We start from the raw sequence: 25759 nt of genomic DNA on the forward strand, positions 1-25759 counted from the left end.
GCAAATGTATACAATTTTCAAAGAAAATGAATACAAATAATGAGTTGTCCCCATATTAGTTCTTTCTAAATTTTGTCTCCTTTTAGTTACTTGGTCATCTTGATATTGTATGATTAAAGGCTTGTGCAATTGAATGCAATCTAGTTAGGTTGTATATCTATTCACCACTCCTCTTAGTTCAATGGACTAAGTAAAAGGTTTGATGAATTTGATAAGGTTGCTATAGTAGTAGGAAAGATTTTTTGAATGATGAATTCTAATAAGAATTGCTGATAATATTTTTTGTAAGGCAAAAAATTAGATATATGGATTTGTAGTAAAATTTGAACCCTAATGGATTAGGCACTGGTCAAATTGATTCAGCTAGAAGAGAAATATGTCATAAATGGTTTTCAAATGCAAAATTATAATCAATTTTACTTTTATTTCCTGAAGATCTTCAAAGTTGGCCAGTACTTGTTTGCATGGAAAGTTTTAACTTCAGTTAGCCACTATTGCTAAGAACACGTGCAGATCTATAGAAGAATTTTGGCTACATCTATTATGTGGGATGTGTTTATCAAATTGTCAAGAATTAAGAATGTATTTGAGGATTTGAGATGAGAATCAGAATGAAACTAGAATAATTCTCATACAGTGTTTCCTAGTCTTGAATCATCCCTAGGTATACCCACATTAGTTTTGCAAAGCCTAAAGAGTAGAAAACCACCCTTGGTTTTGTTGAAGTGGGGTCCAAATGCTTTGCACATATAACTGTTAATAGGAATTGGCTAATCCTTAGATTGTGTGAGTGATATCATTTTGGTATTGAGCATTTTTTGCTTAGTAGTTTTAAACACCAACACACTTCATCATCAATACTCAACACTTTTCTTGAAGTGCTTAAAGATACATCAATTGAGCCATCTCATGGCTGATTTTTAAGAAACTCCACATCTCTTGAAATGATGATCTTCTTTGTGATAGGATCATACAATCTATAAGCCTTTGATTCCAAGCTATAACCTATGAAGATACACTTCACACCTTTATCATCTAGCTTCTACATGTGCATATGCTACACATTCAAATACTCTCAAGTGCTCAACTATCCATCTATTCATCGACCATGCATCAAGATGAATCTTGTCATGAATAGACTTTGTAGGACACCTATTAATCAGATATACTATTGTTGTTACAACTTCTCCCCAATATTCAGTTGGGAGCCCTTTTGCTTTCGTCATACTTCTAGAATTTCAACAATGGTCATGTTCTTTCTCTCAACCACTCCATTTTTCTATAGAGTATAATTGGCTATAAGATCCTTCTTTATGTCATTCTACCTATAAAAATTTACAAACAAATTGGAGGTATACTCCCCTCTATCTAATCTAAGGTCTTTTACATAGTGTCCACATTCTTTTTTAGTCAAGGCTTTAAATCCAACAAATTTATCAAATGCTTCAGATCTATTCTTCAAAAAAGACACCCATGTCCTATGACTAAAATCATCTATGAATGTCATAAAATAAGTATTCCCCCTAATAGAAGTAGTTTGCATAGGGCCTACTAAATCAGAATGCACCAATTCTAATGGTGCTCTAGCCCATCTAGAATTTCCAGAATTAAAGGGAAGCCTATGTTGCTTACCCCAAATTCAAGCCTTACACTTGTCATATGAATCTACTATGCTTGGTAAACCATCTACCATTAGTTTCTTAGACAAATAATTTAAACCATCAAAGCCAAGATGTCCATACCTGAGATGCCAAAGCTTGGAGGGGCCTTCAATCACACTCTTAAGAGCTAATTGCTAATGTATTTTTGTGCATGCATGTTTGAGAGGTACAACACTGACTTGAGAAGAGAAACATGTCTCTATTCTCAAAGAGAACATTTGGTTCTTTTTTATTTAGACCACTGCAAGTAATCTATTACTCCCATCCTTCCTATGAATGACACACTTGCCACTTTCCATCAACACCTTGTAACCATTTTGAATGAGTTATCCAACACTCATCAAATTGTGTTTCATACTAGGTGGAAAATACACATTTGATAACTTCTCCTCACGTTGCTTGGTGCAAACCATGGTAGATCCTTTTCCCACTATGGGAATTGTTCTATTATTTTGTATTTTAATTCAAGCTTAAAATTCTTATCAATGAAAGAGAATAAACTTTTATTACCACTCATGTGGTTGCTACAACCATTGTCCAAATACCATACCTCAGGCCTACCTTCTTTACCAATGTTGCACATGATGAAGGTTGTGGGATTATTTACATTTCCCATATTCACATCAACTACATTTGCATTCTTCTTTGAATGTTCACCCTACTTCTTCAAGCATTCACTAGCATAATGCCCATACTTATGACAGTAGTAGCATTCTACATTGCTCTTGTTGGAATTGTAATTCTTCTTACCTTCTCTAGATTTTTTTTGAGAGTTTCTTGCTCCCTCTTGGTTGCTTGTTCTATTATAAATTTGATTGAAAAGGAATACTATCAAAGAGGGAGATTGTTGTAAAGAAGGAAAATTGTTGATAAAAGAATATTTTCAATCATTTTTTTGTTATTGATGTCAAACCTATTATTTTTCGGAATGACAATTTCTTATAAGATCCAAGTACTATCACTTAGTTGATTGATGAAGAGGATTTTATCAACAAGATGTAACAAGAGTACCTAAGGGAAAGGTTGAGTTATGGTTTTGTAATGAAGTGCAAGGATTAGTTAAGACAATGGTAAAATGATGTATTGATAATATACTTGAAGATAAAAAGGTTGGTCACACTTAGAAACATTGGAGGAATAAGTTGAAACAAGATTGACTGCAAAGCTTAACTATGTTCATTAGTTAGTGCCAAGAAAGCTAGTTCAAGCCGAGCAAATTTTTAGTTAGTGCTGAGAAAATGAAAAATCTAGTGTATGTCGAGTGATACAAAAGGAGTCGAGCCTATTCAAGTGCTGAGTAATGTAACAAGTGTTGAGCATCAGAATAACTTAGAGGATGTTGAGTGAATCCATAGTAGGTGTTGAGCATCAGTTAAATGCAATTGATGTCAAGTAACATAGTATGTGTCGAGCACCAGAATTTCAATAGTGCAAAGTTGCTACATTATTGGAAAAGTCAAAAATTTGCCAAATCTGAGCCAACAAAGTTATTACCTTAAATTTTGTGAACTAGTTGGAGGATAAGGATGATGAGTTGGTGGCACAAAATTTTATGTAAACCATTTTAAAGTAAATTCAAGAGGATTCTTCATGATGTTTCTAGAAGGAACAAGATATGGGTTAGATTCAGTGAATCCTACCTAATCTATTCAAATTAGAATTAATGGAGAGAAGAATCGAGAAGAAAAAGAAATTCCAAACTTCTATTTAAGGATTCATAGGCCAAGAAGTAAGAGCTATTGGAGTGCCAAATTGTGAAGTGGTTGAAAGGTGTCAAGGAGAAGACATCAAGAGGAGAAGGAAGAATAGAGCATAGAGACTTAGCTTCAATAAGTGGTTAGAAAGGAGATTGCACTTGTACATCAAACATGAAGAAGCTTGAAGGGAGGACAAGTTGTTAGAGCTGTAGAGACTAAAAGCTAGGCAATGTGAAGAGCTAAATGCTGATCTAAAATCTACAAGATAAGTTGTGAATTGTAATCAGGTCAAAACCCCATATTATTACTCTTTAGAAATTGTATTAGTTAAGGTTAAATCCTACAGACTTAGGTTGGTTTAATAGCCATTTTAAAATCCTTTAACATGGTGACATTCCAAGTGAACATTATAAAGTCCTCTAACCAAGCCCACTTCTAACAGGGTGGATAAATTGTTTAACCAGGCCACATTTAACAATGTGTTGTAGCCTTTAACAGGGCAAGCCTTTCATAGGGTATCACTTCAGAAGAGTGAGAATTGAGTAGCAAGTTATTGGTGGTTTCTCCCAAATTGAGTTTACACCTAAATCATTGTGTTGTGTGTTGATTTTTTCGTGTGTTATGCTTGCATGTTGATTTACAGTAACTTGCTAAGTAGGAAAGTTTAAGCTTGGATGAATGAATAGTTTGATAGGCTCACTTTACTTGGTGAAAAAGTTTTAATTAGACATTTGGACCTTGAATAATTGATTCACCGACACCCCCCCTCTCAGTTATTGTAAATAATTTCTAACAATTGGCATCAAAGCCATTTGCTAATTTAGTTTAAAGGTACTAGAAGCAGGAAGATCAAGATGTCTAAGAGAGAAGTTCCCAAGTGCAACAAAGATAACTTCACTAGATAGAAAGGCCTAATAAAATTGCACCTTGGATCAATGGGTGATTATGCAAAAACCTCAATTGGAGTGGAACATGTAGATCCAACTAGACCCCTTTCTGTAGATGATTTGAACAAAAGAAATGAGCATAATTAGGCAATGCTAGAGATTTCCTCTACACTTAGCTATGCTAAATTTGATGAAATCAAAGGATGTGATTCTACATTCAAGATGTGGAAAGCCCTATCATATATCTATGGAGGAGATCAGAATGTTTGAAGAGAAAAAAGAGAAAGCTTCAGAGGGACATTTACTGACATGAAAATGGAGGAAGGTGAGAATGTTGCTCAATATGCCTCCAAAATGAAAGAAGTTGTAAGTGCAATAAGAAGTCTAGGTGGTCATTTGGAAGATGATATTGTCACTAGAAAATACTTAAAAACCCTACTCCCTATCTATGCTATTAGAGTTTTAGCCATTTTAGCCATCCAAGAGCTGAGCTGTGTCTTGGAAAACACACTAAACTTTGAAGGTACAATGGGGAGACTTACTACATTTGAATTGTTCAACTTTGATAACTAGACCTAAGAATCTTGAATATGCTTTCAAGGACAAGCTATCATTCAAAGATATTGAGGAAGTGAAATCAGAGAAGAAGAGTTGAAAAGGAAAACATGCATCCAGTGACAATAGCACAGATGAAGAGAATGTGAAACAATTGGAAGCACTACTGGCTAGAAGATTCTATAGAGGCATAGGAAAATTCAAAGGCAAGCTCCCTATCATTTGTTTTAATTGCAATGAAGTAGGTCATATTGTTGGCAAGTGTACATAGAAGAAGAACTTCAAAGAAGGAAACAAGTACAAGAACAATAGAGAAGATGATAGCAGAGATTACAAGGACAAAGGTAATAGATGCCACATTGTTGAAGAAGATTCTAAAGAGAATGATGATGAGGTTGTCTATGTAGCTATGAAGGATGAATTAGATAAAGATGAGGCAATAGTACTGGTAACCTATGTGAACAAGAATGACAAATAGATCATAGATAGTGGATGTTCACATCACATGACAGGAGAAAAAAGTAAGTTTATTACCTTTACCTTGTATGATGGAAATAGAGTTGGATTTGGAAATGATGCTCCATGTCAAATCAAAGGAAAAGGTTCTATTACACTTATAGAGAAAGTTTCATGTGACAATGCATACTATGTTGAAGGATTGAACTATAATTTGTTGAGTGTATCACAGTTAGGCAATGTAGGTTTCAATGTAGAATTTGGAAACAAAATTGCCAAAATCTATGATACTGATGGAAATCTGATAGAAAAATGTGAACAAACTAGGAGTAGCTTATTTTACTTAGATATGGAAAATGCAACCTATCTTGTTGTTAGATTTGATGATGTGTGGTTATGGAATAAAAATTTATATCATGTTAACTTTGACAATCTGATTAGCATCAACAAAAAGAAGAAAGTAAGATGTTTTCCTAAGCTGAAGAAACCTGAAAATATAATTTGTAGACAATGTCAACTATGAAAGATGACCAAGTCAAGTTTCAAAAGCAAAACCTCCACTTCCAAAGTAGTACTAGGGTTGGTGCATGCTGACTTATGTGGCCCAATAGAAGTGCAAAGCTACCAAGGAGACATATACATAATACTATTTGTGGATGACTACTCTAGGATGATGACTACCATGTTCTTAAAGAAAAAATCTAATGGATTTCAAATGTTTAAGTGGTACTTGGCCAGGATTGAGAAGGAGATAGGAAAAAGTTTGAAGTGCCTAAGATCAAATAGAGGAGGAGAGTTTACATCAAAAGAATTTGAGATATTTTTCAATGACAAAGGAATCAAGCTCGACAAACATCAGCACCAAGAACCCCCCACAAAATGGTATTGCGGAAAGAAGAAATAGATTAGTAATAGACTGTACCAAAACCTTGATTATGGAGAAAAATGTTCCTTTGAAGTACTGGAGAGAAGTTGTAAGAATTGCTATTTACACCCTAAATTGAATACATGTCAAGAAAGGTACAAATGCAAAACCTTTTGAACTATAGTATGGTCATTCACCTAATGTAAAACATTTCAAAGTATTTTTTTTCAAATGCTATATTCTTAAAGATACTAGAAATGGAAAGTTTGATGAAAAAAGTGATGAAGGGATATTCCTTTGATACTCCACTAGAAGTAAAGTATATAATTTTTTGAATAAAAACACTAACAAGATTATGGAGAGTGCAAATGTAAATTTTGATGAACATGCAGAAGTCCAAGTTGATGAAATCAGGAAAATATAAGATTATAGATCTTTTGTATATTTCTATGAAGGAATGTCTACTGAATATGATGCTACCAATCAATTTGGGAATCAACAAAAAAATTTAGTATTAGCTGAGTCATAGCCAATGAATGTTGAGCTACATTCAGAAGCCAAATTACAAAATGAAGAAGTTGCACATTTTGATTTGGAAAATAGTACACATGAAAGAGATAATGAAATACCAGAAGAAGAAGTGCAAAGTGACTTTGAAGTTGAAGGACCAAACATGGAAAGAATGATAGAACCAAGACTATCTATACATGTGAGAAGACATCACCCTATAGAACAAATAATTGGAGACAAGAAGTTGGACCAATGACAAGGAATAGACTAAGGAATGAATCATGTTTTCTAAGCAAGATTGAGCCCAAAATAGTAAAAGATGGATTACAAGATGATAATTGGCATAAAGCTATGGAAGAGGAGATGGATCAGATTGAGAAGAACAAAACCTAAACTCTAGTTCCTAGACCAGCTGATAAAAATGTAATTGGTAGAAAAATAGGTCTTTAGGAAAAAACTTGATGAGAATGGTGAGATAACAAGGAACAAGGCCAGACTAGTTTGCAAAGGCTATGCACAAGAAGGAGGACTAAACTATGGGGAAACATTTGCCTGTGTTGCAAGAATGAAAGGAGTAAGAACACTACTTGCATATAATGTGTACAAAGGTTTCAAATTCTATCAGATGGATGTAAAGTCTACTTTTCTAAATGGTATACTAGAAGAGGAAGTTTACATAGAACAAACAGAGGGATTTATTGATGACAACAACAAGGATATGGTTTGCATACTGCATAAAACACTCTATGGTTTGAAGCAAGCACCTAGAGCGTGGTATGAGAGTGCACAAATATCTAGTGAAGATTGGATTTGAGAGAATAAATGACAATAGCAACCTATATATCAAGGTAAAAAATGGTAAAGACATTTTGATATCTAAAATATTTGTTGATAATATAATATTTAGAGTAAAAGATACACTATGCAAAGATTTTACTGATCAAATGAAACACAAATTTGAGATGTTAATGTTTGGAGAAATCAAATTATTTGTTGGATTGCAAGTACATCAACTGAAGCATGGCATATTTGTAACCCAATCAAAATATATCAAGGAGATACTTAAGGCATTTGGATTATAAGATTCAAAACTAGTAAGTACACCAATAGTAATAGGACATAAGTTATCCAAGAATGATGAGTAAGCTGAAGTAAATTAAACAATGTATAGATCAATGATTGGAAAGCTGCAGTATGTTGTACATAGTAGACTAAACATTGTATTAGCTATTGGAATAGTGGAAAGATTTTCTGCTAACCCAAGAGAAAATTATCTAATGGAAGTGAAGAGAATACTGAGGTACCTAAAAGGAATTGATGTCTTTGGTTTGTGCTACAAGAGGAGTAAAAAGTTTGAGTTAAGATCCTACACTGATGCAGATTGGGGAGGTAATATTGATGATAGAAAAAGAACCAATGGAGGAGCACCTTTCTTAGGTAAAAGATTTATTACTTGGACTAACAAAAAGCAAAGTTGTACCTCATAGTCTACAACAAAAGTTGAATATGTTGCTACTGCTATCAACTACACTAATATTGTAAGGATTAAACATCTATTGCAAGGTATGAAGGAAGAGGTGTGATAATCTATTGTGACAATACAACTGCTATCAACATATTAAAGAATCTTGTGATGTATGCCAAAACAAAGCATATTTCAATTAAGTATCACTATGTAAGAGAATTGGAGGAAGAAAAGCAAATGAGGATGGAATATGTCAACTCAAAGGAATAGTTTGTTGACATAATTACAAAGGCTCTACCTAAAGATGCTTTTGAGTATCTTAGAGTTAAGTTAGGGGTGATACCCCTAGACAAGGCTACTTGAAAAAAAGAAAGATTGCCTTGCATTAAATGAGTTGATTGTTGACATATTACAAATTGATGTGGAGGATACTTTAGGATTTTTTCTAAAGTAACGAAAGTCCTAAATTTTCAAATTAGTCACAAGCAAGGTGATAGAGGAAGAAATTGGAGTACTTGCAAATGCTACATTTGCATGTTAAGATGCTGAGATAGTAAGTCTTTGGAATTGTTGTCAAAGAGGGAGAAGTATTAAGAAACTGATCAAATCTATAGGATCAAATGAGCAGAGGGAGAAGCAATTGACTAATCAATAGTTGAGGGAGAAGTAACAAGAAACTAATTAGATTTATGGATAGAGAGAGGATTAGCCGATACCAAAACATGATCAATGCATGCAGAGGAAGAAATAATGTAAGATGGAGTCAGGTGTAGTAGAAAGAGAAAGAATGTACAGATATGAAAAAGGAAATAATAGCTTAGAGGGAGATAATAGTGCAAATAAGAATTAATCAGAAGAATAGCAAAATAAAGAGGGAGAAGACAGTTTATCAACAAAAAAAATTCAGAGGGAGTCACAAGTCAACTTATATTACTAATAAAATTAATGCTTTTGAAAAAATTTTGGTATTTGATTTACTATTTTAACCTATTTAACTTTTTGATATCTTGGTTGATCAGTTTGGTTTGCCATCAATCCCAAAGAGGGAGATTGTTCGAAATATTATTGAAAAGGAATACTATCAAAGAGGAAGATTTTTATAAAGAAGGAAGATTGTTGATAAAATAATGTTTTCGATCATTGTTTTATCATTGATGTCAAACTTGTTATTTGCTAGAATGAAAATTTCTTATAAGATCCAAGTACTATTACTTAGTTGATTGATGAAGAGGATTTAATCAACAAGATGTAACAAGAGTACCTAAGGGAAGGTTGAGTTATGATTTTGTAATGAAGTGCAAGGATTAGTTAAGACAATGGTAAGATGATGTATTGATAATATAATTGAAGATATAGAGGTTGGTCACACTTAGAAATATTGGAGGAATAAGTTGTAACAAGATTGATTGCAAAGCTTAACTAAGTTCATCAGTTAGTGTCGAGCAAGCTAGTTCAAATTGAGAAAATGAAAAATCTAGTGCATGCCAAGTGATATAGAAGGAGCCGAGTGTGTTCAACTGCCAAGTAAAGTAATAGGTGTCGAGCATCAGAATAACTTAGTGGATGCCAAGTGAATCCATAGTAGGTGCCAAGCATCAGTAAAATGTAGTTGATGTCAAGTAACATAGTATGGGCTGAGCACCAAAATTTCAATAGTCCCAAGCTGCTACATTATTGAAAAAGTCAAAAATTCACTAGATCTAAGTTGACAAAGTTGTTACCTTGAATTTTGTGAACCACTTGGAGGATAAGGATGATGAGCTGGTGGCACAAAATTTTATGTAAACTATTTCTGAGTGAATTCAAGAGGATTCTTCATGATGTTTCTAGAAGGAACAAGATATGGGTTAGATTCAATGAATCCTACCTAATCCATTTGAACTATAATTAATGGAGGGAAGATTCGAGTGGGAAAATCAATTTCAAACTTCTATTTAAGGAGTCATAGGTCAAGGAGTAAGAGCTGTTAGAGTGCCAAATTGAAAAGTTGTTGAAAGGTGTCAAGGAGAAGACATCAAGAGGAGAAGGAAGAATAGAGCATAGAGACTCTACTTAGATAAGTGTTCAGAAAGGAGAATGCACTAGTACATCGAGCATGAAGACTTAAGGAGACAAAGCTTGAAGGGAGAAAAATTTGTCAAAGCTGTAGAGACTGAAGGCCATGCAAGGTGAAGAGTTGAATGGTGATCTAAAATCTACAAGATAAGTTGTGAATTGTAATTAGGTCAAAACCCATTATTTTTACTCTCTAGAAATTGTATCAGTTAAGGTAAAATCCTATGGACTTAGGTTGGCTTAACAATCATTTGTAAATCCTTTAATAGGGTGACATTCCAAGTGAATGTTCTACAGTCCTCCAACCAGGCCCACTTCTAATAAGGTGGATAAATCCTTTAACTAGATCATATTTAATATTGTTTTGTAGCCTTTAACAAGGAAGGCCTTTCATAGGGCATTACTTCAAAAGAGTGAGAATTGAGTAGCATGTTACTAGAGGTTTTTCCCAAATTGGGTTTCCACGTAAATCACTGTGTTATGTGTTGATCTTTTCATGTGTTATGCTTGCATGTTGATTTATAGTAACTTGCTAAGTAGGAAATTTTAAGCTTGGTTAAATGAATAGTTTGATAAGCTCACTTTACTTAGTGAAAAAGTTTTAATTGGACATTTGGACCTTGAATAACTAATTCACCCCCCCCTCTTAGTTATTCTATAGCATTTCTAACATGTTCATTCTAAGCATTCTACACCAACATTCCTTTGACCATTCATTCCACAACCTGTACTTCTTGAACCTCTACTAGATTCATTTCTTGTTCTCTCCCTACCTCTTGAATTCTCTTGAGCTTTCAAAGACTACTCTTCAAAAGTTGTTACTAATATATTTATCCAATGCTCATGAGTTTGAGGAGTTTCCATCAACTTATCCATGGTCTATGTGGTGATGTCATTTGCTTCTTCAATGGTCATCACAAATTTTTCATATTTTTAAGGTAAACTTCTCAATATCTTTTCCATAGTCCTCTAATCTTCATATCTTCTCCATTTTATTTGAGCTAGTTTATCAAAGTGGAGATTCACGAGCTAAACTCTATAATAGGTTCATTGTCCTTCATCTAAAGGTTCTAAAATTCTCTTATGACCATCTATATCTTCACTACTCTAACCTTATTAGTCCCCTTGAAGTTCATCTCAAGGATATCCCATGCTTCCTTTGCATAATTTGTTGTTGCAATCTTAAGGAAGACTATCTCTATCATAGCTGCCTCAATCAGATTTAATGCCTTTGCATCCTTTCTCCTTGACTCTTTCAACCGAGTCTTCTATGGGTTTGTGATCATAGCACATAGTGTTGAGAGTGTAAGATCATTGAATCCATTGATCAAAAACTCCCACAAATCATTAGCTACAAGTATGATATTCATCTTCTTCGCCCATTTATGATAATTCTATCCATTAGAGAATAGTGGCTGCTACCATATCTTTCCTACATCTCCTTCCATGTCAAGTATACCCAAAAAATAAATATCCTAACTCACTATGGATATGGGGATTCAAAGCTTTGATACCATGTTAGAAATAGATCACAAACTTCATAATTTTTTCTTGGCAATAGACAATGTCGAGTGATAGTTTTACTTGGCACAAGAAGGTGTTGAGTGATAGGGAGATGGTGTTGAGTGAGCTCAATAGCATGGGGGTAGCTTAGCATAGTGTATGCCAAGTGAGCTTGACAAAATGGATGTTGATTGAGCTCAGTCACTCTTGCAAGGTGGAGCTTGATAGGGAGGATGTTGAGTGAGCTCGATCAACAAAAAGAATCGAGTGAACATGATGAGGTCTATAGAGAGAAACTTCATGGACTTTGTAAAAACATCACATCTTACAAAAACTAAGTGATCTTTTAACAAACTTCTTGTCTAAACATTTCCACCATTAAAATATAGAGAGCAGAATAATGAAGCATCCGAGTATGAACTTCTCAAATACAAAATACCATGCAATAAGAAATAGAGAGGAGACAATGAAGATTTTTATGTCTAATTGCTTACTTTCTTTCTATTCAACTATGTTTAATTTTACAAAATTTGTGAGCATTCAGCTTCAACTAGAAAACGCTAGAAACTTTAAACTAAAAAACTAAAATCAAACTTAAACTTACAACACTAAAGTCTGCATACAATGAGCCTAGAGCAATCACTATTTCAAAGGACAAAACAATACAAACTCATAAAGAATAAGGCTATCAAGATCCGTGCTATTGTAAACATTTTCTTCTTCCTCAACCTTGCTTCCATTGTCTAACCTCTAACTTGATTTGTTGGTTTTCTTCCTTCTCTACTCTATGCTCTACTCTACACTTTTATTTTGCTCTCTAATCTCTCCAACTAATTGAATGAATCATGTTCATTCCTTTTATCTTGAAACAAAAAGTTTTCCCTCTCATTAAAAATTTAAATTTGCCTACTGAGTTGAATGTTGTTAGGAGGGTAGGTGGGAATTTGGCTCTAGGGCTAACTGACCAACTACAATAAATTTCTAATAGGGTTGTAGTTATACCAAAAGATAGATCTATCAATGTGCAATACAAAATCACTCAACTTATTTCTAACAATATCCCCCTTAGTGTTAACAACAGGTCTAAGGATTCAAACCTATGAGCAAGTGCTGAAACCACTTTTTAGAATGGGGTTGTTGTTGCACCAAAAGACTAATTTATCAGTGCCTGATACAAATTTCCAAGAAGTCTTTTATGTAAAATCCCAAAGAGATGTAAACTAACCATCATTCTCCTCTTATCCTCTTCTCTAGAGATTTGGTTATGAAAGAGGAGAGAAGATCCAATTGGCACTCCATTTTCCATGTTCATTAGCAAGGTTGGCTAGTCTAGCCATGAATTCACCACCTCCTTTTTATCATCAATCCCTACAAGACCTCTAGATTCAACTTCATTGGTGGAGTTTTATAATGGAATATTTGAGTGTAGCAAATCATTGTTATTATGGTCATTTTTGTTGGGCAATTGTTCTTCTTGTGGAGGTTGGGAACAAAACTATGCAGCTTTCAAGGCAACAACCTGAATGTCTATTGCAGAGGAAGAGAGTGAACAGATTTAGGAAAATTGAAAGTGGAAGACTCATCTCTTAAGGAAAATGTAGTTGCATCACATGTTTTGGCATCCATCTTTGGTGTGGGAATTGAGCCCAACCATATCCTCTTCTTCTTCATTAGCTCTCTTATTTTATACACCCACTATCCCCACTTCCTCTTTCTAACACCTATATAGATTGGATCTTTTGTTCCCCTCCTATCTAAAGTTCTACCTTAATTTTGCATCACTAATAAGAGGAACAATTAAGCTAGCACAAGTTTTTACTAAACCAAATTCAAGTTTCCCAATAAATTATTTGTAGTTACTTTGACTTAGCTTCCTTGCTAAGCTAAGTTTTATAAATGCACATAGTTGAACAGGCCAAACATTTTTGCTATATATGATATAATTTTATGGGTTGTTTTGCAATAATCTTAGACTACTGATCTAAATAGGTGTGGCTTACAATTGAATATCTCAAACACAAGGCTCATTAATATTGTGCTAAAAAAATCCTACTAAAAAGTGAGAGAATATATTGGTATCTGGAAATGAGCTTTCAAAGAACAATAATTAAAAAACTTATTCCCACTATGAGTGAATCTATTAAACAAGTAACTGAGAAAGTACAACTCAAAACAATATTAAATATTGATAAAGGTGATTCTATATGACAAATATTTATACAAGATCAATTTAGCAAGCATATTATTTTTTTGATGAAACTTGGGAATTAGTGAAATGATTATCACCACTACTATTCTTGGGTGGATAATGTGATTAAGACATAAATTCATACAATCATAGTATAGCGGTGAAAATCTTTAATTGAAACTATTCCATCATAGCACTAATAGCCAAACTTGAACTCAGGCTATATTAAATCAAACCAAGATTTAAGACTATTAGCACAACCATGTCTTTGTTGTTTGTGAAGTCCAACCACCACATTAGACAAAAAAAACTTTGTTTTCATACTGTTTTATTTGTTCGCTTGCTTTGTAGGTATTGTCAACATATTTTCAAAATGGTTTCATTTGTAATGTTTTCAAAGACTTCATGTATCTACAATCGATTGCATACATACCCTAGTTTTCTTTGGATCAAACCAATATTTAATGGTGAATTGTGAACTTTTATTTGTTTTTAATTTTTGGTGTTAATAGATTCTTTTTATGAATAGTCCTTTTCTATTAATAATTAATATACTAAGATTACAATTTACCAAAAAAGGCTAGGGGATTCAAGATCACACCATGAGAGTTCACATCGCCAAAGCCCAAATCATAAACTATTGATTAAAAAAACATAGATAGCAACCTTAGGTGGCTAAAGAAATGCCTACTAAGGGAGGTGGCTCATCACGATCATGAAAATCCCAATCATCTTTGGGATTGTGGGGTGGATTGGGAATAGTCCAGCCATTAGTAGCAACATCAGTAGTATCAGTGGCCTAGTCAGCATCCTTTATATGTGGCCACAAAGGTGAAACTGCTAGCTCCAAGCAAAAAGGCCATTTCCTAGAGACCGCTCACTGAGCACCAAGAGGAGGAGCTAGGGACTAGCCAATACCACCATGAGGTAGGGAAAATGAGCAGCATTTCCATCCATCATTGCCACTACTAAGAGAGTGGTGGTAGGAAGCGTAGGAGTGCATAGTTTGCAAGTGATAGCCTGAGGAGTTGTGCTACTGGCAATAGGTTCTAAGTGTCGAGGTATCAATTGAGGCATAAGGAGGTACCTTGGCAACAATACAAGGGGCATGTCCCTAGTGATTAAGTAGCTCTTTCAATTGAGCCACCTCCAAGGCCACCTTATTTTCTTGAACCTGAATCTACATTGTTACATTATTACAAATGCATGCCTTATTGTACATAGCAATATTAATTTTAAGAAAACTATGAGTGAAAAGGATAGCATTTCTATCTTTCCATAGAGTAAAAAAAATCTCCATCCTGAAGGTATGAAAAATTTGGGCAAATTTTTGAGGGATTCTAGGGGAATCACCCAAGATAACCATGTGCCAAGAAAAAGGGTTCAGACCTAAATGAATTAAAGAAGTCATGAATCTAGTGCTAGTAATTTTGAGCACATCTTAAAAACTAGAAAATATGCAAGAAAGACTCTAGTTGTCCACAGAAAGGTCATCTATGATTTTGAACCCCAATATGTTTGAGCAAAGGCCCAATCGGAAGACCTTGAAAAGTTAGGCACCAAGCAAAATGGTTAGTCTTGGGTTCTGTGATAGCACTCCAACTAGTCTCAAAGCACTTTCTCCATTGAGAAAGAGAAGATTGCAAATGTCATCTCTGATTGAGCATATCCACCATCGGTAGACAGTGAGAAAGCCATCTATAACCCACACTTGATTTTTGTAACTAATGAAAGGAGTGGCAAGATACCACTTCCAGTCATGTCATCAAGGTCTAATAGATTGAATACCCACTTTATGAATTAAGTGCACTAGAATTGAAGAGAGCAATAAGTCAAAAGTCTATCAATCTGAATAGGAAAGATAGTACTAGAGTTGCATATCTTCCCAAGATTTGAAACTCATGGAAACCCTAGGGAAAAGATCTTTAGGTGTCTTGATCCCTCATTTGAAAAAATGCTGAGCACTAGCACCTTGAGTCTTGGCAAGGGGAGTACTCTGGATGGTAAACAAGGGAGACCACCAAATGTTATGTTGATTCAAATAGTCCATTGTGGAACTCATCACCAGACCAGCAAAGTGAAGGCTTGATAGCTTCCCAAGCTTTTAATATGGTCTTAATAACAAAAGAGCCATGTATGAGTATGAGCTCTCACATGATGAGAAGGGTGTGAAAGCCAATCCCCTTCCATGCAGGCTTACTAACGAGAAATCTGGAAGAAATGCAATGCCAAACCAAAATCTTCTAGGCTTCATCTCTAGTGATGGCATGAATAATCCATTTGGTACATAGAGCAAGGCCTTGCTTCTATGTGGAAAGTAGGCCAAGGCCTCCAGATTCTTTTGGGAGACAATAAAAATCCCAATCAAATCTATGGAAACAATGATGATTAGAACCAAAAGTCCAAATAAAATCATGGAGTAATCTCTCTAATTTCTGATAGGAGGCTTTAGAAGGAGCCCAAAAAGAGGAATAATAGACATGAGTCACCACAAGAACTTTCAAGCAAATCTATAATTTTCTCGCAAGAGAAAGTAGTTTTGTAAGCCAATAATCCAACTTCCCAAAAAACTTGGCAAGCACTACATTCCATAGATCAATAGGTGATGCTTGAAAGGAAAAGGGAATTCCTAAAAAGTAGAAGATCTTCCCATGAGTGACCCATTTCCATTCAAACTGGCTAAGCCAATGTGGTGTTGGCAAAAAAGACTAGCGATAACAGAGCATTTTATGCCATTGAATAGTAAAGCTAGAGGCTTGACAAAAAGTGTCAAGGAAAATCAAGGCATTTTTTATGTTTTCTTCATCCTTCAAAAGAGTGATAAAGGAATCATTAGCAAAATGACCATTGACCAAATGGGAAGATGAGTCTAGAAAAGAATGCCATGAACCAATCTTGAAGACACGGAGTGGGCTAGCAAATAGCCAAACCCTTCAGCAACAAGAACATGAAGCACCAAAGCTAGAGGGCATCCTTGCCTAATGAAACAAAAAATCCCAAAGGCATAAAATTGGGTGTTATTGATGGTAATGCAAGCATTAGCATCTCCAAAGAGCATTTCCATGAATTGAAAGAAATTGGGACCAAAATCAAGAGGTTGGAGCATAGCTAAGATAAAAGGTCATTCAATGTGATCATAGGCTTTAGAAAAATCAATCTTAAAAAAAACAACCAGCTACTTGGACTTGTGAGCCCACTCCATTCCTTCCTAGATAACAATAATATTGTCAAGAATATATCTGGACTTCATAAAGAAAGTTTGCTCAAGCCACACAATTAAAGGTAGGAGGTGATGGATTTTGAGAGAGATTGCCTTGGAAATAATCTTATAAGACACATTTAGAAGGGTAATGGGCCTCCAATTGCAAATACCCTCTAGATCTCTAGCTTTAGGTATGAATTTAATGTTTCCTTTTTTGATAATGGCTCCTAAACTTTTAAAATGATAGGCTTCATGATAAACTTTGTGCATATTAGGACCAATATACTCGTAGAGGTGTTTGAAAAATTCACAAGGAAACCCATCACACCTGAGGGATTTATCATCTGTCATGGAGTAAACAACCGCTTTATGATCTCATAGGTTAAGAAGTTGCTCACACAAAGCACATTGCTCAACTGCTAGGCAGTTTAGAGTAATACAAATACACTTTTTGAGAGCTTCCTCTTGAGCAACCAAATTTTCCTACAAAGCAAAAACATTCTCATAGTGATGAAAAATGCTTGCAGGATGTCAGGGAGACTAGAGAGAACAAAAGTGCCTTGTTTGATTTTTTCAATCGCAAAATTGGTATGACGGGCTCGAAGAGCCTCAAAAAATTCCTTCAAAGCATTATCATTAACCTCTAACTAGTGGAGATGAGCTTTTATTTTGGCTCCTCAAGTAGCATAATTATCTATAACCTATTTATCATGGAAAAGTTTGGCAAACTAGATTTACAAGTCAACATCAAAGGAATTAAGGGTGAGAGCCTTAGAAGCTTTTCTGAGTACAGAAGAAGTGGAGTCATAAGACCACCTTCTAAAACCTACCAAATACCATCCATAGGTGTGCAAAAAGTGAGTATTTCTAGTAATGGTATCACTCCACCACTATATCAATCCTATCTAGGAATGTGGACATGGCTCCAAATTCCAGACATGTAGGATATGAGCAATAGTGGAAGCATGCATCAACACAGACGTGTTGAGGAAGAATTGTGACTTAGTAGCTTTATCAATAGTTGTTTAACATGAAATGACAAAATAAATTGGATAATTGATAGATAATGTCACATCTAGCAAGGGAATGATAAGTAAATCATGGTCCTCAGAAAAGGAGAAAAAGGATTCTGTAGTAATCACAACATGATCAAGACACTTTAAAATATGGTCAAAGCCAACTCAAAAGTTGGACTAAGTGTGCCAAACCCCACTATGTTGGTAGCAGATAGTATTAGGATAAAAAAGGCCCAATTTATTGTGCATGTAGTACTAGGCTTCACTTTCCCTAGCTATCTAGTGAAAAGGTAAAATGTCATCTTTTTTAGAGGCCACTTCAACCATATTGAAGTCACCACACATAACCCAAGTAGTAGGAGGCAAATTGTTAGCCAACCAGGCCCACATTTGAGATCTTTCCACAACATCATTAGGAGCATAAACATTAATTACTCTAAAGGAATGATTGTTAATGGAAAGCAACAGTCAAATAATTCTATGCATGGGGTCAGAACCATGCGAAATAATAGAAGAATAAAGATGAGGTGACAAGAGAGTAACTACACCACCTCTGCCACCTTTGTGTTGAGACAAAAACATAAAGCCATCAGGCCAAATGATATGACATGTAAAAGAAAGCATGAAACTAAAAATATTAACTTCTTACATACAAAGAAAATCTAGATTTTGAAGTCTTTGATAGGTATCCCAGACATAGTACTTTCTAGAGTGATTAGTGAGACCTCGTACATTCCATGATAAAAAAATTCATGAAAATTCTTCCATGTCTTCCTCATACTCAAGAGAGGAGAACCTATTCTATCAGAACGTTGAAACCTAGTTATTGTCAAAAGGAAAATCTTCTGGACTGATGGCTTGATGTTTCACCTTTATTTTCTCAGCACATCAGGGAGGACTGTGAGAACGCTATGCATTCTAAGATGCAATGGAAGAATTAGTAAGAGGGTTTTGAATCACAACTATGGCATTAGCACTAGTGGCCATCTTAATAACTTGTGTAACACTAGGGTTTGAAACCTATAAAACACCAGGGTTTGGTACTGAAGAAATCACATGCACTCCTAAGCTAGTTGGGGTTTGTGCTCCTATTGAAATAGGAGGAACCAAAATGACTTCCACATATGACTATTTAGGAGCCAAGGGAGCCTTTCCCTTGCACCCAATAGTAGTCCATTCTTCATTTTTCCCTACAATTGGATTGGTAGGAACTTCTTTAGGTGAGGGTTTAACCCTAGGTACAACTAAAGGGCAATCATTGATCCTGTGTTCTACTAACTAGCACCTATAGAAGGTGTTTGGTATGTTCAAATAAAGCACCTTTTGAGAGTAGGTTTGAGTCCCAATTTGTATTTCCATAGAATCCTTAAGATCCTTCGAAAGATCAACCTCAATGCAAATGCATCTCTGAGGGTGAGCACTAAAAAAAATTTCATGTTCCTTTCTGATAAATTTACCAAGGGTTTGACTCAATAAAAGGAAAACATGGCAAGGGTAAACTTGGGAACTCAACTAAGCTTTTTTTCGTTAGAGACTATGAATTCACTCGACCACCTTTGAAAAAAAAGTAAGGAGGAACACACATACCAAGGACCATTGTTAAAAAATGCATCTACCTGCGGCTAGTTGGCAAAGCGAAATAAAAAAAATATTTGGTAAGGTTTTCCACAGCATCAAGGTAGACTCCATGAGGAGTCTAGCTCTTGTTAACCCATTCTCAAAGCATGGCTTCAGGAGGAGTCCTACCCACAAAATAGCCTATTAAGGTATGTTGTTCTAACCAATCACAAGTAACATCAAATTCTTGTAAAGGAATGATAATATCAGGATTACCTCATGAAAAACCTTGAGGATGAATTTGTGATGGTGTTTGTTCAGAGGAGGCACCATGGCTATCCAAAGTAGCAACATGAACACCAGTAACAACAACTAGGTCACCACTGGCCAGGGCCATGATAACCTAAGCTAAAATCTTGCATAGTAAATGTTGTGTGACAAGTGGAAACAATAGAAGGAAAGCTCAGACAAAGAGTTGTATGTAATAAAACAAAAATTTTGCATGAAACCCTAGCAAAGAAAAATCACCTCCACACTCACTACTTTCACTTGACCAATACTACTAATTTCCTTTATCTACTTTCTATATATATTGGCTTCATATACTTTCCATACTAAGGCTTGTACTAGATAAGGTGCAATGGTATAGTTGATAGTATTTTATTTTTGGACAATTCGTGAAAGCATATCAACTATAATTCTAAGTTGGAGCTCAAAGATACCTTGTCGAATATAGGCTTGACATTTTGGAACTATAGAGAATATTTTCAAATCAACTAATTCCAAACTAAAATTAAAATATCAAATTTGGGAACACTTCTAATTTCTGACATTTCACAGCATTTACATGGGTCATACCATTTATTTTTACTTTTTTGGTGTACTATTCCTATTGAAGTGTTCACTAAAAAGACTAAGCATTTTCTTTTCTTATGGCATATCTTTCTCTAAAAGATTGAAATTGTGCATACTTCATAGTTTGGAAACACCTCACATTAAATTTTGGGTAGTAGCTACAAGCTCTTCTAGTAAGGGAACTTTAGGCGGTTACTCATAGGAAATAAATGTTTTATAAGCTTTTACATTTTCATTATAAGGCATTTCTATTGAATGAAAGTATAATTTAATACAATTTTGACCAATTTTTTAGTGTAATGGTCCTTTAGAGAGTCTTTTGTCCCAAATGACATTAGCGATCAATACTTTTCCTACTATCATTGGTTGATCACTTTCTTCAGAGATGCCTTAAGAGTACCCTATATAATCTAACAATCTACCATGTAGGTAGTAAGTATACTTTATCCAGTCAAACCTAACACACAATTTTGGAGGAACTTAACAACTAGTTAATGTGTAACTACATTTTTTAGCATAGAAATATTTTAGTCTAGTTGTAACTCCCAAATATAGTTACCATTGCTTTTCTCTTGATTGCACATGAAGTTCTTGCCATAGTAGTTAGTAGGTAGGACAAGGTCAATCATCTCTTCGATGTTTTTTGAACATGTGATATTTATGAACACCAATGAATGTTTGTAATTTAATTATTTTAGTTGAATCATGAGGATTATAGTATGTTGTTTCATCACATCATTTATTTTTATTTTAATTAGATCAACATTACCTAAATATGAGCTTGAGAAATTTAATTGTATATTTTAAAAATTGAAGTAAAAAATAACTCATAATTTAATTTTTTCTAATAATTACATAAATAGAAAATTATATTATCAAAGGGTTTTAGATCAATCAATTACTTACTATTGGTAAAAGTAATGATAGGAAATATTAAAAGATATTTACCAAGATCCAAATCTTAGATGGTACTTATAGAATAAGTTAATTTAATATATAGATAATTCTATTTACTTTTATTAAAAATATTTAATAATATAAAAATGTATTTAATAGTTTCCCATATCAGTTGAAAATATTTCAAAGAAGAAAAGAAGGAATACATAATTTGAGAATATTTAAAGAAAGGAAATGCACTATTTGAAGATATATAAAGAGATACATAGAGCTAATTCAATTGGCTTTTACTTTAAATTGTATATTTTCTAAACAATACCTTAAAAGAATAATAGTTCTACTATTCTTTTGTGTTGAATACAATAAGTACCTATGTAGTTTGAATTGGTTTTTAACCCTTTTAAACATGCCTTTTGTTTCAAAAGATTGCATAGAGCGAGGAATGATAACGCATGTGCTACACATAATATCAAGATGGATAAGTTTGCATTGAGGAGATGGGATGGTTTACAAATGGTCCTTACCATATTGAATTGATGAGTCAAAATGAACATAGCATCACTTTTGAGGCCAAAAGAAAGAGGAAAGGGTAAGAAAATAACAAACATAACACAATGTCTTTGTGACCAAAATTGGGAGGAAACGGGTCAAAAAGTTATTTTCACTCTGTCTGCATGAGATATTTATGGAGGCATATTTCCTTGATGTAAAATCCTATTAGCTAATTATGTAGATATAATAGATATTATGGACATGAAGAGGGTTGCTGAGAATAAGGAGCAACTCTAGCTTGAATTTGTTGAATTTCATAATATATTAAATTAGTGTTTTTTGTGGGCATGTGTTCTTTTTATTTAATTTATGAGCTTTCTCCTTTTTAATTCAGGTTTTTCACATCGTATGCTTTTTTTTTCTATTATCAACATTTTATATTTTTTTATTTGTCCAGTGAATAGTTTCATTTATATATCTAATGTAATCATGTTGTAAAGAGTTTTACATCCCTTCAAAACCTAATTTTCCTAATCTAGAACTGGATGAAATCTAGATTCATATAATCACAAGAAATGATAAAACAAATAGTATCATTTCAAATGTACTTATTTTAGCTAAAGCTAGAGCAATTTCATTTGAGGCATTATTTTTAATGTATTTATAAAGCTACCAAAAGAGGGGGCTAACCTCATGGTATAGAGGGCTAGAGACCAATAGAAGTTACCTAGTACTATCTAACCAGTCCCATTTCTAGATACATAAAATATCTTAACATTTAAAACCCTAATATTAACCTTAAAAACACTAGCATCTACTTTACTACACTTAACATTAATACTATGCCAAGAAAAGAACCAATAACTGATATTAAAAATGCTTTTTATAAAATTATTAATATCAATAATAACTAAAAATGCCACCAAGGGAATAGAGTTCATAGTTAAACATAACATTAAAAAAATAAAGTAACAACAAGCACTAGTGCTAGCTTTCGCCCTTGTCTTCTAGGTCCTCCTTCTTTTCATCGAGATTCTCCATGGCTAGTTTGTTAGCCTCCTCCTTGACAAGTTATTTCCAAAGAGCCTTCAGCCCATCATCTACTAGGAAGCTATAGAGGGAGCGGGTGATCTCACTCTCTTTTCCCTCATCCTTCTCATCCTTTCTCACATGTAGAAAATAAAGAGTTATGGTTGTCGAGTGCATGACTTTAGTAGAGTATTCAACTAGGGTGTCAATCTTTCAACACAAGGCTTCTGATTATCAAATAGATCATGCATCAAATTCTCCAATCTATCTTACCAAATTTTACTCTAATCCTTCCAATGGCTATGTCACCCCTTCTTCTCTTCACTCTTAGCATCATCCTTTCTTCGGGATGTGATATCTTCCCCTAAACTTTTATCTAGGGATAGGTTAGCTTCCAAGGTATCAAAAATGTGAGATGAGCTCAAAAAATCTTTACCCCCTAGACTAGGGTGCATGACCTTCCTCTTCCTTTTGGTGGACCTCCTTTCACTTTCTGTGGACTTAGAACTCACCTCCTTCTTGGGGGGTGTCTTATGTTTTTAAATTTTAAGCCTTTTACTAGACCTCCTTGTTGTTTTATTGCTTCACCTAGTATTAGTATTAGAGTCAATAATGATTATGTTTTATCTATTAATTCAGGGCTTATTGTCCACCTTCTTTAAGGCCAAAGTAGGACTAGGATTCATAGAGACTTGGGGAGTAATGGTGGTGAGAAGGTAGAAGAATTTGCAATGTTTGGACATGAAGGCCTAATACATAATATAAAAGGATTTCCCTTCCTCCCTCTTTCTCCTAACTTTGAACACACTATCCTCCAAATGCAGAATAAGGTGCAAGAAAGAAATTAGGTCCTAGTTCCTAAAATGGTTTAGAATAGGAAAATGGTAAGAATACAACATCTTGTGTTGATCTCTGAGGGTTATATAGTGCATGATAGCATAACACACAATGTCTTATGGTTTGGATAGTTTCTCCCTAGAAAAGCCACCCCTCATGCAAATAGGCTCCTCCTTAGGGTGAATTTTTTTTCTCATACTCGTTTCATCAAAACCCTGATCTACTTGCACCAACTCCTACCCTCAAGAGACAACCCACCAACTATTGTAATGAGTTCCTACATCATTTTGAGCACCCCCCATTAATTTTCACTTTCCTATTATTCAAAGTGTTGATGAATTATAGGAACATATATTCATCATATCCTTCAATTCCATCCATGAATGATAGAAAACCACCTTCACAAAGATAAACCCATGCCCCCTCACTCTTCTTGACACAGCCTTTGATCTTATCCAATTCAACGTGATTGTAGGAACCCATGTCTTTACCACATTAATTCACCAAATCCTCAGTATGCTCTAACATCCCCTCATTTCAAGACAAAACTCAAAGCTAGGGTTGTTCAAAGATACAATGTTAACAATGAATCTAAAAACACAATCAATTCTCATCATAAACTCACAAGACTTCACCTTTTCCAATCCCTGTCCAACTTAAACATGTGTGAATGATACCTTTCCCATTGAAGCTAATCGTTGCTAGCTATGCATTGAGTTCAACATAAGGGAATTGCCATTAATATTATACACATATGTACTCATTGGTATATTTAATTTTCTAACTAAATCTATTTGGATCATCCTCTCACCATAGCATTTAATGATTACGATGATGGATCCCCAAATTAAAATAAACACAAAAGCTTTCAAAATATCAACTTTATGATTTTACACTCTTGTGTTCTCTCACTCACCTATATCAACATCATTTCACCATTTATTGTACTTCATTAAATTTCACTACATAGAGCGCATTCACTTTCCACCATCATTTGTGTGGATGGTGACATTTGGCTAACATCATCCCATTCCTCTATTCCTTCAATTTTATGATCTAATTTGGCCAAGTCATCTGCAACACCTTTTTCTTCCCGATATATGTGCTCCACATAGACTTCAGATAGCCTATTCGATAAGTTGTGGATTGCCTCTATTGCCTCAATTATTTTATAGTTACAACTACCAGTTCCATCCTTCATAGCATTAATAATCAACATTGAATCTCCCTCAACAAAAAGTTTATTAATTCTTCTAGATTTTTATATCCTCATTCCCAATAGTAGGGCCAAGGCTTCCACTTTATTATTTTTCCCCTCCCCCCTCCCATAGTTCCCAACATAGGAAACAACCACATTTTTGGTATTATCAAAATAACACCTCCACCCATTGTTCTCTCAACAATGGTTGACCAATCAAAGGTAAGTTTCAAACAATCTTCAATGAGAGGATGCCAAACCATTTTACATCTAGTATTGGCTTTAGAGTTGTCCAATCTTGCCACCTATAGACCTAGATCCCAAGAGTTATCCCATTTCATGTCTTGGTCCCTTGGAGGATTTGGTGGTGGGGGTGGGGCCGTAGGGGGCTCAAATGCCAGATCATACTACATTCTTTCAATAGCCTGATCAATTATCAAGCCACCACCTCACTAGGAGCAACCTTGTCCCAAAATATGTGATTGTTTTGTTCCTTCCGTATTTTCCATGCCACATAGGGGGGGATGACTCTCTAGAATGTCTTAAGGTAGGGGTGGTTAGAGGGCCCATCCAAAAAAACAAACTAAGAATTTTCTCATTAAAGTACCACTGAGTCCCCATAACGAGAGAACCTCCATCGAAACCTCCACAACAAAGGGACAATGTATCAAGAGGTGTTGAGTGGATTCTAAAACTTTATTTAACATAACACACAAAAAATAGCAAGTTGGAATCCTCTCTATTGTAGATTATCAGTTGTAAGGATTGTGCCATGTAGAGCCATCCACCAAAAGAAATTTATCCATGCTAAGATCCAGGGGTGCCAAACACTCT

At 34.6% G+C, this 25759-nt stretch overlaps 1 pseudogene; it reads right to left on the reverse strand.

Moving 5' to 3' along the window:
• Positions 1-12807: 12807 nt before the first annotated feature.
• LOC149536218 (ethylene-responsive transcription factor ERF024-like) lies at positions 12808-20014 on the reverse strand (annotated as a pseudogene).
• Between the last annotated feature and the right edge of the window lie 5745 nt (positions 20015-25759).

Source organism: Cupressus sempervirens, chromosome 10 (assembly GCF_028749045.1).
Source record: "Cupressus sempervirens isolate cs-2001-9-10 chromosome 10, ASM2874904v1, whole genome shotgun sequence".
NCBI classification, from domain to species: domain Eukaryota; kingdom Viridiplantae; phylum Streptophyta; class Pinopsida; order Cupressales; family Cupressaceae; genus Cupressus; species Cupressus sempervirens.